General features: G+C 43.2%; 1 long non-coding RNA gene across 8 annotated transcripts in view; it reads right to left on the bottom strand.

Moving 5' to 3' along the window:
* Window positions 1–13,343, bottom strand: part of LOC128329647 (uncharacterized) — a 224,983-nt gene that overhangs the window by 17,226 nt on the left and 194,414 nt on the right. For 5 of the 8 annotated variants that reach the window (XR_008309735.1, XR_008309732.1, XR_008309733.1 and 2 more), the window contains 4 exons: window positions 12,824–12,954; window positions 12,623–12,701; window positions 11,019–11,097; window positions 478–558 (listed from right to left, as the gene is read on the bottom strand). This is a non-coding gene — a long non-coding RNA (uncharacterized LOC128329647). The remainder of the gene's footprint in view (window positions 1–477; window positions 559–11,018; window positions 11,098–12,622; window positions 12,702–12,823; window positions 12,955–13,343) is intronic. The other 3 variants (XR_008309736.1, XR_008309734.1, XR_008309737.1) reach the window with 3 other exon arrangements.

Raw genomic sequence — 13,343 nt, 5'->3', positions numbered from 1 at the left:
CAAAGTTACTTTGGCCACTAAAGACCAATGATTTCCCAGTTGTTCAAGCCAAGATACAAGATTCTAGTTCCGGGATAGGCAATCCTGGCTCACCAGCTGTTGTTGAACTACAACTCCCATAATCCCCAGCCACAATTTATTATGGATGGGGATGATGGGAGTTGTAGCTAAACAGCAGCTGGAGAGCAAGGGTTGCCTACCCCTGCTCTAGTTTGAGTTCATAACTGATTACTTGATAGTGGCTGGTGAAATCCACACAAATAAGGAAAAGAGAACTCTGGAGCTATCATATCCATGGAACTGGTGAACGATCAGAAAGTAATGCTCTTGAATAAATAATATATAGGAACCCCCATATTTTATTTACACACACACACATTTACATACACACTTCTAAATAATAGTATATGAGGCTGTGTTCACAATCATAATAGGGGCAAGGAGAGCGGGCAGTGGGGACAGTAGGGATGGACCTACCTTCCCCCAGATGATCTCCAATCTCCTCTTCAGCACGCCATCACATGCCCTCATGATCTGTGCTCCATGCAGTTCAGATTTCTGGAGGCCAGAATAAAAAGGTGGGTTAGACAGGGCGGCAGCACCTGGATTGGCCTTGGTCCTAGCGCTCCACACAAGCAGCCTAACCCAGGCTGGGCTGCCCATGAGAATAACCTCAAAATGGAATATCTTCCCAGTTCTCACTTGGAGTGTTGGCCTCTGTAAGGGTTTGTACTGATTTTGCATTTTTAAAAGGATTTTAAAGAATAGGTTCACATACTTGAAATGTCAATTGTTAGATCACCCAGGATTGCTCAGACAGGAAAAAAGAACCCAAAGGGAAGAGGAACACCAAGGATTTTCAGGGAAATTTCTTCAGATCACACATGTTCAATAAAGTCTCCTTTTTGGAAAAGGTCTGGTTTTCTTCAGAATATCCAGTATGACCTGGGCAATTATCTAGACTGGAACTGTACAGAGGCACAGAAGTGAAAAGTGTTTGTTTTTGTAGCGTATTCAGGCAGCCGGTTAATAACCATATGAATCATGAGATGTGTCAGAGCTGTACTTTTAATTGCTGAGACCCCTCTCCTACTCTAAATATTTACAAATTAAAGAATAACTTTAATTCAGATTACCTCTGTAGCCCATGAACCTTATAACACCTAAATCTGTTTAAACTCAATCCTCCAGCCCTATTATTTGGTTCCTTACAACAGGATGCATATTCTATCTATGGGAGCTGGCCCATAATGTTTTGCTGCTTGAAGCAGAACGCCAAATGGCATCTCTCCCTTCCAAAGAAAGAAAGAAATCAATCAATCAATCACCTTTCCCATTCTTTCCTTTTTTCAAATACCTCTCCTTTCCTTCCTTTTCTGTTAGGAAGGAGGAGAAGAAAAACAGTGTGATGCCATTTCACTACTTTGCTGGCCATCCATGCTGGGTGGACTACCATGCTGCCCCAAATAGCTGGACCACAAGGCAATGCCTGAATTAGCCTGCTTCACCCTATGTCAGAGCTGCTCCTATCTAGGGCCATGACTGTCTAGGGGCACAAATCTAGGGACAGCACTAGGACAGCCAAGCAGTAGGAGACAGGCTGATAGCAAAGGAGACCAAGAGCCAGAGAGCCAAACTAGAATCGAGAGTCTGGAAGGAACACACCAAAGGTCATGCCAAGAAGATTGGAGCCAGAGGGTCAAACCAGTAGTCAGGAGCCAGGAACACACAAAGATCACACCAAGTAGACACACCAGCAGCAAGAAGACCTTGAAACTGGCAAGGAACATGCAGGAAGCCTGTTGTCTTTTTCCTGTCTGCAGGGAAGCCAATAACTGGGTGGGGCCAGCAACAGTGGCACCAGGAAAAAAACTGAGGGGGGCACAGAAGAGACAACGTATATTTTTGAATGGGCGAGGTGTTAGATTTCTGAAACAGAATTCGGGAACTGTTATATTTCTGAAACAGAAATGGGGGCCAGCAGGAGGGCAGCTACTTTTCCGAGGGGGCACTTGACCCCCTCTGGAGCCACCTTTGAGGGCCAACATAGGACCTGGAGACTCAAAAATGCTGCAGTGCAGCAAGTCACCACAAGGGGCAGTGGTAAGCAGTATCTCAGCCTCAGGGAACTCTGGCACTCTGCTTGATGGTAGAGCCAGTCCTGCATGTGGCACTTACAGTATTTACTATAATTATTTACATGTTAAGCAATGCTCTGCTACTCTCAGGTTATTTTTCCTGCTCTTTCCATATTGAACTCATATAGAAAGGGTTGCCAAACCACTTCTTTCTGGGTTGTTGTTTGTTGCCAAACCACCGTGTTCTCATCGATTGTTCCCAGGATTCTTAGCCCTTCATTCAACATGGTTTCGGGAAAGCCTTGAATGGTATGAACTATGATCTGTACTGCATTACACTCTCTGGGTTATTTGTAGAGCCTCATCTGATTTGTCTAGCTGCACAATGGAATTAGAGTGACACAGTGGTTCAATAATATATAATTGTGGTTGGACAATCTCCCAGGGCCATGCTAAAATGTTTTAGAAGTCTGATTAATTTGTTGATTAAAAAAAAAGAAAAAGAAACCCAAGAGCCTTCTTTCTTAAAAGGATTCTCAATCCTGTATGGCCCATAGCCCATAGGTCCTTTAAAAAGAGCAATTATATTTTACAGGGCTGAGACAGGACTACTAACTGGTTTTGGTGAACATTTTTGGCAGAACCAAAAATTGCCTCCCCTTTTCGATGATTTTTTTTAGCTCCCCCTGTGAATATGTTTGCTTAGAGATTGCCCTCACTTTCCTTCACCAGCATGCGACAAATCTTACTGACTCTGTAACGTTGTGATGTCATGTTCACTATGTGATCTCTAATTAGGTGAGAGCACTCCCATGATTAATTCTGAAAGAAGCAAGGAAGCATCCAAGGGGGAAAGAGAGCTGAAAGAACCTTAGTTAAGGGGAATGAGGGTGCTGAACGAGACTGAAAAGGGTGAATGTTCACAATATTCTAATGTAAGTATTGTGGGGAGAAATGTCTGCCACCTCAAAATGGTTAGTTCCAGGTCAAAAACTAAAAGTGGAGAATATTCAGTATAGTCCAATGCCTCACAGATCTGTTAGGATTACTGAGATGTCAATCAGCATGTGGCTGAAGTGAATTTTCAGAAAGCCTCAGCAAGCCATGAGTACATTCTGATGGATGCAACAGACTGGATTAGCAACAGGTTCTATACATTGTACAACGCAAAGGCAGCCCAAGATACTGCAGCACCTGAGGCATGGTACCAAATGTTGCCTTGCCCTATGCCCCTGGTGGGGGCCAGCCCCCTTTCAAAATGGACTCTTGCAAGGTTATAAAGTAGCATGGGGGTGGGGAGCAAGGAAGGTTGCTAGGAGCCTCTTCTCCAGTGGTGGCTGGTATGGGGGGGCAGAACACCAGCCACAGGTGAGACTCATTTGCACTCTTCTCACCCTGTCCCAGCTGCCTCTCTGTCTTCTGCCTTACCCTGCCATGGAGTTAACCCCAAGTGCGTGGGCTAGTATTCACTGTGTTGGGAGATGCAACTCCACAGTGGGCCGAGGCAGGAGACAAAGAGGCAGCTGGGACAGGGCGAGAGGTGTGTGAACCATTGCTCTTCTCATGCTTCTTGCCACCTTTGCAAGGAGTGTGAGGTGAGACAGGCAGCCTTCTCTCTTCTCTCCATGCTCCTTGCAAAGGTTGCAAGAGTCATGTCAGTCCTGAAGAGATCCTCTGAAGGTGGTGGTGGGCAATGGCATAGGGAGGGCATAGGTGGCCCGTGTTCTCATGGGTAACTCCCCACTGTGGGCTGCTGGGTCAGGAAATGTGATGCTGCTTTGAGGGGGTTGCCAGGTGCCTGCAGTGGCAACATGAGTGGCACAGCCTGCCAAGGAAAGGAGAAGGGGCAAGTGGGTCAGCCCCAGAAATAAGCATGGTGGCCCCAGAGGGAGGGCAGCATGGGTTCTTGGGACCTGTGTGCCCTATTACAGCTCTGATCCAGTGGTAAGGGCATCTTGCTACCCTACTGGAGCCCCCATTATCTGCCACCTGAGGTGATAATCTCACCTCACCTCATTAAAAGATCACACATGTACAACTGAAATGTGGACCTTTCTTCTATAGCTTGTAGTGATGGCTAATTACTTAATTTTAAAATTTTACAAATCCATTGGGGATATATGTGTGGCTATGACCCAAGAGGATGCATGCTCATGATCAAGACATCCCGAAGTAATCCCAGAACATTCTTCAACAAGCCCATTCCCTAGTCCATGTTCTCCTGTCCTTACCTACTACCCACTGCTGTACCACAAGTCCCATTCTTCCTTCTCATGTTCCACCATAGTGCTTTATAGTGAGTATAAGGTACCTAATTCAGACTGCCACCTACTAGCACAGCAGGGAAATGACTTGACTAGCAATCCAGAGGTTGCTGGTTCTAATCCCCACTAGTACATCGGGCAGCAGCGATATAGGAAGATGCTGAAAGGCATAATCTCATACTGCGTGAGAAACGTCAATGGTAAACCCCTCCTGTATTGTACCAAAGACAACCACAGGGCTTTGTGGTCACCAGGAGTTGGCACTGACTCGACGGCACACTCTACTTTTACCTAATTGAGCATGGGCAGTATTTTCTTCAAGTCTGAACATATTTTCTGGTGCTGAAAGACTTTTGTGTTCAAATCCAGTGAATCAAATCAGATTGATTTCCTAAATCAAATTATCAACCACTTGCATAAATTTCTTACAAAAAGTATTCTTGCAAGATCTTGGAACAGCTGGCTTTTGTTTGTTTGTTTGTTTGTTTGTTTAGTTCTGCAACTTTTGCTTCTGCTACTGAAAATCAGTGCTTTTATCCACATATAACTTTGTACTTTTGTGTATAGCTTCCACTGGAAGCAAGATACTGCTCTTATATTCTTATCATGCTTCCTACCTTGGACCATATATATAAAGTATAAAGATTCCAAGTACAGCTTTCAAATTGTCTGATATTTCTTATATCATGTAATGTCATGTCAAACCAAACAGCAGGTAGCTTATCTAAAATGGTGGCAAACATACATCAATTTGGGTTTTGGGGTTTTGGTGGTGGTTGTTTTTGTGTGTGTGATAAAGCTTCTTCTTCTTTTTTTAAGAGGAAGGAGGGGATTCATTGTAAGGTCACCCTCTTCTCCCCCCCCCCCCGCAACTGCACTTGATAAATTATTTCGGTTCACTTTAATCCATTTTTTATTATTCTTCAAAAAATCTCTCCTTTTATCTCCCCTGTGTTGCTGACAACAAATCCTTTCTAAAGCCTGGCTTATTATCATAAGGGTGGTTGCCTGTAGTAGATGAACATTTTCCCCTCAGAGTTAATGAATTAGTAAATGAGGAAGTAGTGATTTGGAATTACCTAATTGTCTTAACTTTAAAAATCTGTGTATTAATGAATTCCATTAATTGAGCTGCCATTTATTGCCTTTGACATATCCCCAACTTGATTTCTTTCAGTGTCTCTCTGTTTTAGTGCTTAGTGCATGCGATGAATGAATAGAGGAGATACCCATATATATATAATCATGCTAGTCAGGAGGTTCTCAACACTTTTAGTTTTCTCATATCACTATGCTGAGGACAATTGGCACAAAGGCAGACTAAATATATGCACAATGAATATATCAACAACTGAAAAAGCTGCCCAAGGGACCAAATAGACTTTCTAAAAAAGAAAAATTTGCAAGGCCAATGCCACTGAATCTGAAAATTTGCTTCTTTTTGCACATCCACCCCAAGCCATCCCACTCCACCACTGCTCAAAATCAACTGAGAGTGTGTTCTAAAATACACATTTTTTAGAATGATTTACTGGCAAGTCCGGTGGCCTCAGGGGTACTGGTGTGGCCATGGGGAGGTTTCTGTTGTCTCCCTTTCCTCCCAACAGCCCCCCACAGTCCTCTAAGGGACATTTCGGCCTATTTTCAGGCTGGAACGGCCCATTCCCTGGTAGCCATTTTCGGAGGCTGCCATACATGTGTCCTGGCCATTCGCATGGCCAGCTTATGACCACTGCCACCGGGGAAGGGGCCAGAATGGCCCCCAAACAGGCCAAAATGGCCCTTAGAGAACTGGGGGGAGACTGAGGGAAAGAAAGATCTGCAGAGACACCCTCGTGGCTGGGCCAGCACCCCCCGAGGCCGCAGGACCCAACACACACACACACACACACACACACACACACACACACACACACACACGCTAGAACCCCCAAACTGGCTCAAATTTCAGCCAAGCCGGGGAGGGGTGTTTGGTGGCACAAAACTGAACATGCCCAGTTCTGTTCGAGTCCAGTTTGGACTCAAACCAAACCAGACAAATTGGTTTTCTGCATACCCCTAATACTCAATAAGGGGCATAGCAAGTTTGGAGTGGACTCAGAGACAAGATTTTAAAATGCCCCGCCCCATGAAGCTCAGTTCATGAAGTAAAGAAATCTTAAATGAGGCTGAATAGTGGTAACAAAAAGCATAGTAAAATTTACACACACACACACACCACACACACACACACACACACACACACACACCCTATGTGCCACAATAAAACATCATCCGAAATTATTTTTTAAAAGGTTTTGTAAATTGTGGGCGATGCAAGTCATTTAATGGTACTAGAGAAAGACATGCTGTTCTGGTAGCTCCAGGTCTTAACACTCACATCAATTTCTGAGGATGAAAACAACTGAAGGAAGCCTGGGCGGGTGCACAGCTGGGGGAGTCAGTCATGTGACTTGCCTCTGGGGGACCCCCCCCAAGGCAGTGGGCCCCCAGACAACTGTCTCCCCTTGCCCTATTATAGTTACGCCCCTGTGCTCAATTAAATGGGGGTTAAGGGAACACTCACTCCCTTAACCACGTTTAACAGCCTGGCTTCTAAGCTGGATTTGCCACCAAGGTGCCACCAGGAGCCATGTGGCTCCTGGTGGTTCCCATGGGCAGCCATGCCGGGCTTAGCTGCCCTGCTCAGTCTTGCTCATGAGAACAGCCTCTAATATTATCCTCTTATTAGTAGTCCACATGCAACAATTTATTTCAGTCCCTTCCCTCTGCTGCCCCTCACTTAAGTCCCTGAGGGTCCTCCAGCCCTCACAGACATATTTGGGGAGGCATGGAGCAGAGGGAAGGGGATTAGGAAAACATTTGCAGTCCAGCAACTAATAGATGGGCAGAATTTGTCTGGATGCTTCTCACTGGCAATTAACAGAAGACAGTTTATAAGAGTTTGTCTTTGAAGTCCACCAAAACCAAAACGAATCAAACATTCATTCGAGATATTTCATTCAGAGAATGAATCACATATTTCATATTCACTCTATCCAGGGCCCTGTGCTGTTCAGCATTTTCGTACATGACTTGGAAGAGGGACTAAAGGGAATGTTTATCACATTTGCAGATGACACCAAGTTGTGGGAGATAGCTAGCTAGCCCCTAAGAAGGCAGAACCAAGATTCCGTCTGATCTGGACAGGCTCAAATATTGGGCTAAAACCAAGAAAATAGAATTCAAGAGAGATAAATGTGAAGTTCTGCATTTGGGTAAGAAAATTCAAATGCCCAAGTACAGGATGTGGATGACCTGGCTGAGCAGTACTACGTGTGAAATGAAATGACCTAGGTATCTTAGTGGACAACAAGTTGAACGCAAGTCAGTCATGTTCTGCAGCTGCTAAAAAGGCTAATGCAATTGTACGCTGCATTAACATTTTGAATATTTGTCAATATTCATTTCAGGGCTGGTCCATCCATTAGTCAGACCTAGGAGGTCACCTAGGGCATCAGTTCTTGCAGGGCGGGGTCATATAAACTGTGCCAGAATATAGCACTACCAGTTATTCTTTCTCTCCTTCTTGTAATGCATCCCTGAAGTACTGCACAGTGATTTGAGAATATATATATAAACTACATCCTGCTCCCACAAAGGGCATGCGCACCAAAATACACAGTTGTCTTTGCTCATTGCATCTCAACTCCCAGTTAACAGCTATACTCATAGGCTGCACTAACTCTCTTGAATATGAATTGCCTGTCTCAGCATTCATTTCCAAACAGAAAATGGTCTCAGACTGGATTTCCAACAGCTGCATCTTTTGATCTCTGAAGTGTTAGAATTTTGCCCCCATATCAGCTTGGGAACTTTCTCACACCAGCACAGGGTAGTCATTCATTGGTCATCTGCACAGGCTGGTCATTCGAACTTGCAAATGAACAGCCTGCATGACTTAATTTAAAGCCATGGCTCCACAGTTCTTGAAGGGGGAGCCCAAATCAAATTGCCTAGGGTGCCCAAAATCCCATGGCCAGCTCTGATACCTTTCCATTCAAGATCAAGCCCTCTTCTTCTAAGCCCTACAAGATCACTGATATTGGATCCACTTGGATCATTCAAGAGTTCCATACACATTATCTCAATTGTTCTTTCAGCAGCTTTGGAAGGCAAAGCAGTATTAAAGTCCCCAGATTCCATGTTCTGGGATGAGGGTTGCTGGGACTGGGAGAAAAATGTTATCATGTGAGATTGTGGTGGAGCTGAGATTTGCACCCAGTACTTTCTGGGGCCTTTCACACAATCGCACTGATGGGTGTGCGGGTGAGGGGGGAAGCAGGATTAAGCCTACCTTCCCCACAGATGATTCGACTGGCCCCAGCTGCACCGCCGTGCACACAATAGCCACAGCAGTGACCAACACGGCATTCCAGAGGCTGGGAAAAACTCACCATGCACCACACAATGAGCACAGGGCATTGGGGAATATCCCTGGGAGACTGGTGTTCTAGGCTTCCATCTCTGTGTCAGTGTGGGTTGCAAGTCAGTAACATTGTTCTTGCTCTGCTAACTCAGGCTAAGAGCCGGGCTTCGGTGCTGGGTTTGGCACTGTGGAACTGCCGGGATCTGGCAGCCAAACCCAGGTTTGGTTACCTAAGCCAGGGCTTAGCTGCTCGTGAGAACAGCCTCTCTATCTCCCATTCTCAGCCACTATCCTATACCTACTGTCATAGCGCATACAATTCTTCAGAAAGTCTAGAGAGTTGTACTACATAACATTTGCCTTTTTTATTTTATTTTTATTTTTTGCATGAAACAAATAATTCTATGCAGCCTTTTCAAGGCTCATGCTTTGAATTGATCATCTGCATTTCTTGCTTTTATCCTAATCTCAGTGACGTTTGCTTTTTGCATTAGATACAAAGACCACATCTAGTTCTGTACATACAAAAGGAAAAATGGACTTACATTGCTCAAACAGCATCTGCCCCCCATCCCATATACATGGCAAAAAAAAAAAAATTGAAACTGGGGGGTGATTTGAAAGGCCGACCGGTGAGAGGAAGAAAGTTTTACAAATGCCCATGGGCGCTCCTAAGGCGCTCGGTGCACCAAAAGTAGTGCTCTGGATCCCAGCCATGTTTCTCTTTCAGCATATGCTTATCCCAACCAAAGGTAATGAGACTAAGACAAAAGTGACTGTGATGGAAATTTAGCACATGCCTGAGAGATTTTGTTGAATCAGGTCTAGACTGAACTGATGCCTCCACTGTCACAAGCAAACATATGAGTCTGTCTGCCTGTCTATCTATCTATCTATCTATCTATCTATCTATCTATCTATCTATCTATTTATTTACATGTTTGCTCTGTTTATATTCCTCAGGAAATTCTGCAGAGGAGGGAGCTATGCATTTCCTCGATATTAATGTTCTTCTGCCAGAAAGCAGCAATGCAAGTTTAATCGTGCATTATTTCTGTGTCTCAGGGGAAGAAGAGGATGGAAATGTGTTTATGAATGTAATATACTTTGGATTAAGTTATGAGTCTCTTTTATCAAGGATGGCCTTGTTACAGATGTTACAAGCACCTGTTGAGGATGAAAGGCATTAGAACTGTGGCTTGTGGTGCTGCTTAAGTTGGATTTTATATCAGCGTTCCCATTTGGAAACACTTTCCCTCAGAAGCTTATTACTCAGTGGCAAAAGAAGGCTTCTGGCTGGAATTTAGTAAATAGGCTCAGCTCTTCATGGCAATTGTATTTTGTTTCTTTTTATTAATTTTTATTAATTTGTTTTAATTGCTTCTTTCATGTATTCCTGTTTTTAAAGGAGACTGCATGTTCTAAGCTCTGGGTTTCTTTCCATTTCTGCCTAGTTGAGATCAAAAGTAGCTTTCACTCAAGCAATTGTCAAGCTTACACAGCATAATGTGGATGGATGTTTTTACATTAGTGTGATGAGTCTAGGTTTCACTCCAGTGAGACCCCACACTGAATTTTAAAGGACAGAGTCTGGTGGAGAAGACATTACGGTTGACAAGGAGGACAAAGGGAGTTTAGGCCATGTTGCTAAGAGCAACGAGGTGAAGCCATGCGGTTGTGGGTATGGTGTGGCAGAACAGTGGACCACACTCTTCATAAAGAGAAGCAGATGAACTGTGACTGAAGGCGAGCCAAAAGAAAAGGGCATAATGTTGTCATGGGGAGCAAGAATCAAGTACAGTCAAGTCTTAGAGTTTAGCCTTTACCACACATGCAGAATTGAGGTGATACATATCTACCACCTGATTAAGGTGGCAGAATGGACTTCAGATTGTATTCCAGTTTTGAATGCTTCTCCATGTAAAAACAACTGCCCACAATTAGCAAACTAACAACCGAGAGAAAGGTTCTGTTAGTTGTGCTTTCATTCATTCATTCATATTTTGATATCACCCTTCGTCCTAAGCCCCCAAGGCAGTTTACAATAAGATAAAACAATAAAATCCAATTAAACATAAAACCATATAAAACAATAAAACAGTAAAAAAAAAAAACACCCATGCAAAACAGGACAAAAGTAGCTAAGAAATTAAAAAGAGCAGGGACAACTCAGTGACCAAAAGCCTGAATATAAGGCTTTTCTTTTTTCTTTTTCTTTTTGCAAGTCATTTTTGACATAGAGGAGTATTCCAAAATATGACCACCCACCTGCCATCTGAAGTGGTACAGTCCACTCTATATCACATTCTGCTGCATATGTGGATCATCACCCATATAGCGGAGATGCCTGTAAAGACCAACCAATAGAACAGATTGATCTCTATGATCTAATCCGTGCTTAAAGCCAATTAAGCTAATTTACTTAAGATTGCCCTCCACTATAATGAATGCAAACCTACTTGGGAGTACTTTCCAGTGAACAGTTGGATTTTCTTTTGAATAATTATGTTTAAGATCTTTTTATATCCACATGTATATAACAAGCATGGATATAGCTGGAGTGTACAATTTTTTCTCTTGAAAATAGTGTTTCTAAAGCTGAATGTATTTTCTATTAGTAACCAGATTTTCCCCTGAGATCTAGGGTTGTATTCTATATCCAGGGGTCAAGAAATGTTGGCTCTGTTCACTAGCCAGACAATTTTTAAAAAAACATGTCAAGCTCTGTTGGTACATTACTCGTCAGGATTTTTTTTGTTCATCAGGCATCATTTTTCACTCATCACAGACAAGTAAACTAGTGGATTTCCTGAGCCTGTCTCTGTCTAAGGAAAATAATTCTAGTGAGCCTGAGCCTGCAATTACTTTAACTGATACAAATCAGGAGTAATTGTATTGAACTAAAATGATTTATTTTAAGTAGTGTAAACAGGCAATAATGGGTGCAAGTATTTCACAAGGGGGGTTTAAACTGTAGGAGGAAGTTTTCCAGAGCAGCCTCCCTAGATCAGCTATTCCTCTTTCAAGATGTGCAGTGGAATTTGAAAATAAGAGATGTAAATTTTCTAGATTGCTTACAATTTGATTATGAGACGGGTGAGAGTCAATTTCTTGACTGCTGATTTCTTGGATAGCCAATTGACTTGAATAGGGTTACATTTTGAATATGGCCATCACTGAGCATGTCTTAGTCAAGGGGCATAATCTAAAGACCACACAAGGCAAAGGAGAGCAGAGTCCAAAGCATTTTGACTGATGCACTTTTGACCTGTATTCTTCGTATGGCAGAACAGAAGGTATTTATTTATAGATAAATGGGTACAATTAGCCAAGCAATAGTTTAAGATCAGATTAAACACAAACATGCAATTACTTTAAAAACTTCTCCCATTACAACTTCTACAGATGCCAAAATAGACTTGCATACACACTGATCCCAATCTAGACAATTGCGTTGCATGCAAGCAAGAGATTGCATAGGCACAGGAGGGCTTTGTGTATGTGTTTTCAAATATTATACTGCAAGCTGCTTCTTACCTTAGAGTGTTAAAAGTAGCTTGCATAGGGTATTGTTGGGGGGAAGGTAGATAGAAACATAGGAAGCTGCCTTGTACTGAGTCAGGCCTTTGGTCCATCTAGCTCAGTATTGTCTACACAGAATGGCAGCGGCTTCTCCAAAGTTGCAGGCAGGAGTCTTTCTCCTTTCTTTGCTGCCATTACTGCCATAGAATAGGCCCTTCCTTATATAAATATATTCATCGTATTTGTATTCCTAATATGAGCTCTAGCTTATGCTCAGTCACATTCATTCTGAGTTTTCCACCAATGATGCTTGAGCTGTTTACCAACCTGCTTTATTGTCTGCAACTCACCTGTTTATCAGGGAGTCCCTTGGACACGGCAGGTCAGGAGAGGACGTCTTGATGCAACCATGTCAATTGACTGACCCATCTTCTCATATCAAAGAGAGACCACTGTGTCAATAGGATCATCAATTCTCTCCCCAGGAAAATCCCCCAGAGCCATCAGAGATCTATTAGGATCCATAAATCTCTGCGGGCTCACCATCCTACCTGGTCCCTCAATCCTGCAGAGGTGTATTGGGTTCACGCTCAGCCCAATCTTTACCAGATACTGATCTGTTCATGACAACAATATTAAGGCCTTCTGGACTGTCTACAGAGCACCACTGTCCATCATTGACCTAAAGACCAAGTCAAGCATATTATTAAAGTCCTAATGTTAATGCTTTAAATACTTGATCATCATTTGATCATATTTGTTCAGTCAATTTATGAAGTACTCCCCCTCTGGCCTGGGACTGCATCAAACATCTGATTTGATTTCAGGTGTGGAAATAGCCACTTTACAGAACTAAAATGTTCAGCAGCAGCAGCATCACCACCACCACCACCACCACTTCCCATTTATCTTTCTACATGCCTATTTCCTGACTTCTTCAGCACCATTGTTTTTTTTTAAACTGGGCCATCTTCTTGGGAATAGCAATCCCAAACAAGTTAGGGATCATGTAATGAGCAAGATGGTTTAATAACGCCATGGAGCCAATCTGTTTTGTCTGCGGAATGACAT

Source organism: Hemicordylus capensis, chromosome 6 (genome assembly GCF_027244095.1).
Source record: "Hemicordylus capensis ecotype Gifberg chromosome 6, rHemCap1.1.pri, whole genome shotgun sequence".
NCBI lineage: Eukaryota > Metazoa > Chordata > Lepidosauria > Squamata > Cordylidae > Hemicordylus > Hemicordylus capensis.
Note: the sequence above shows the minus strand (reverse complement) of the source record. Positions and strands in the feature narration are given on the sequence as shown.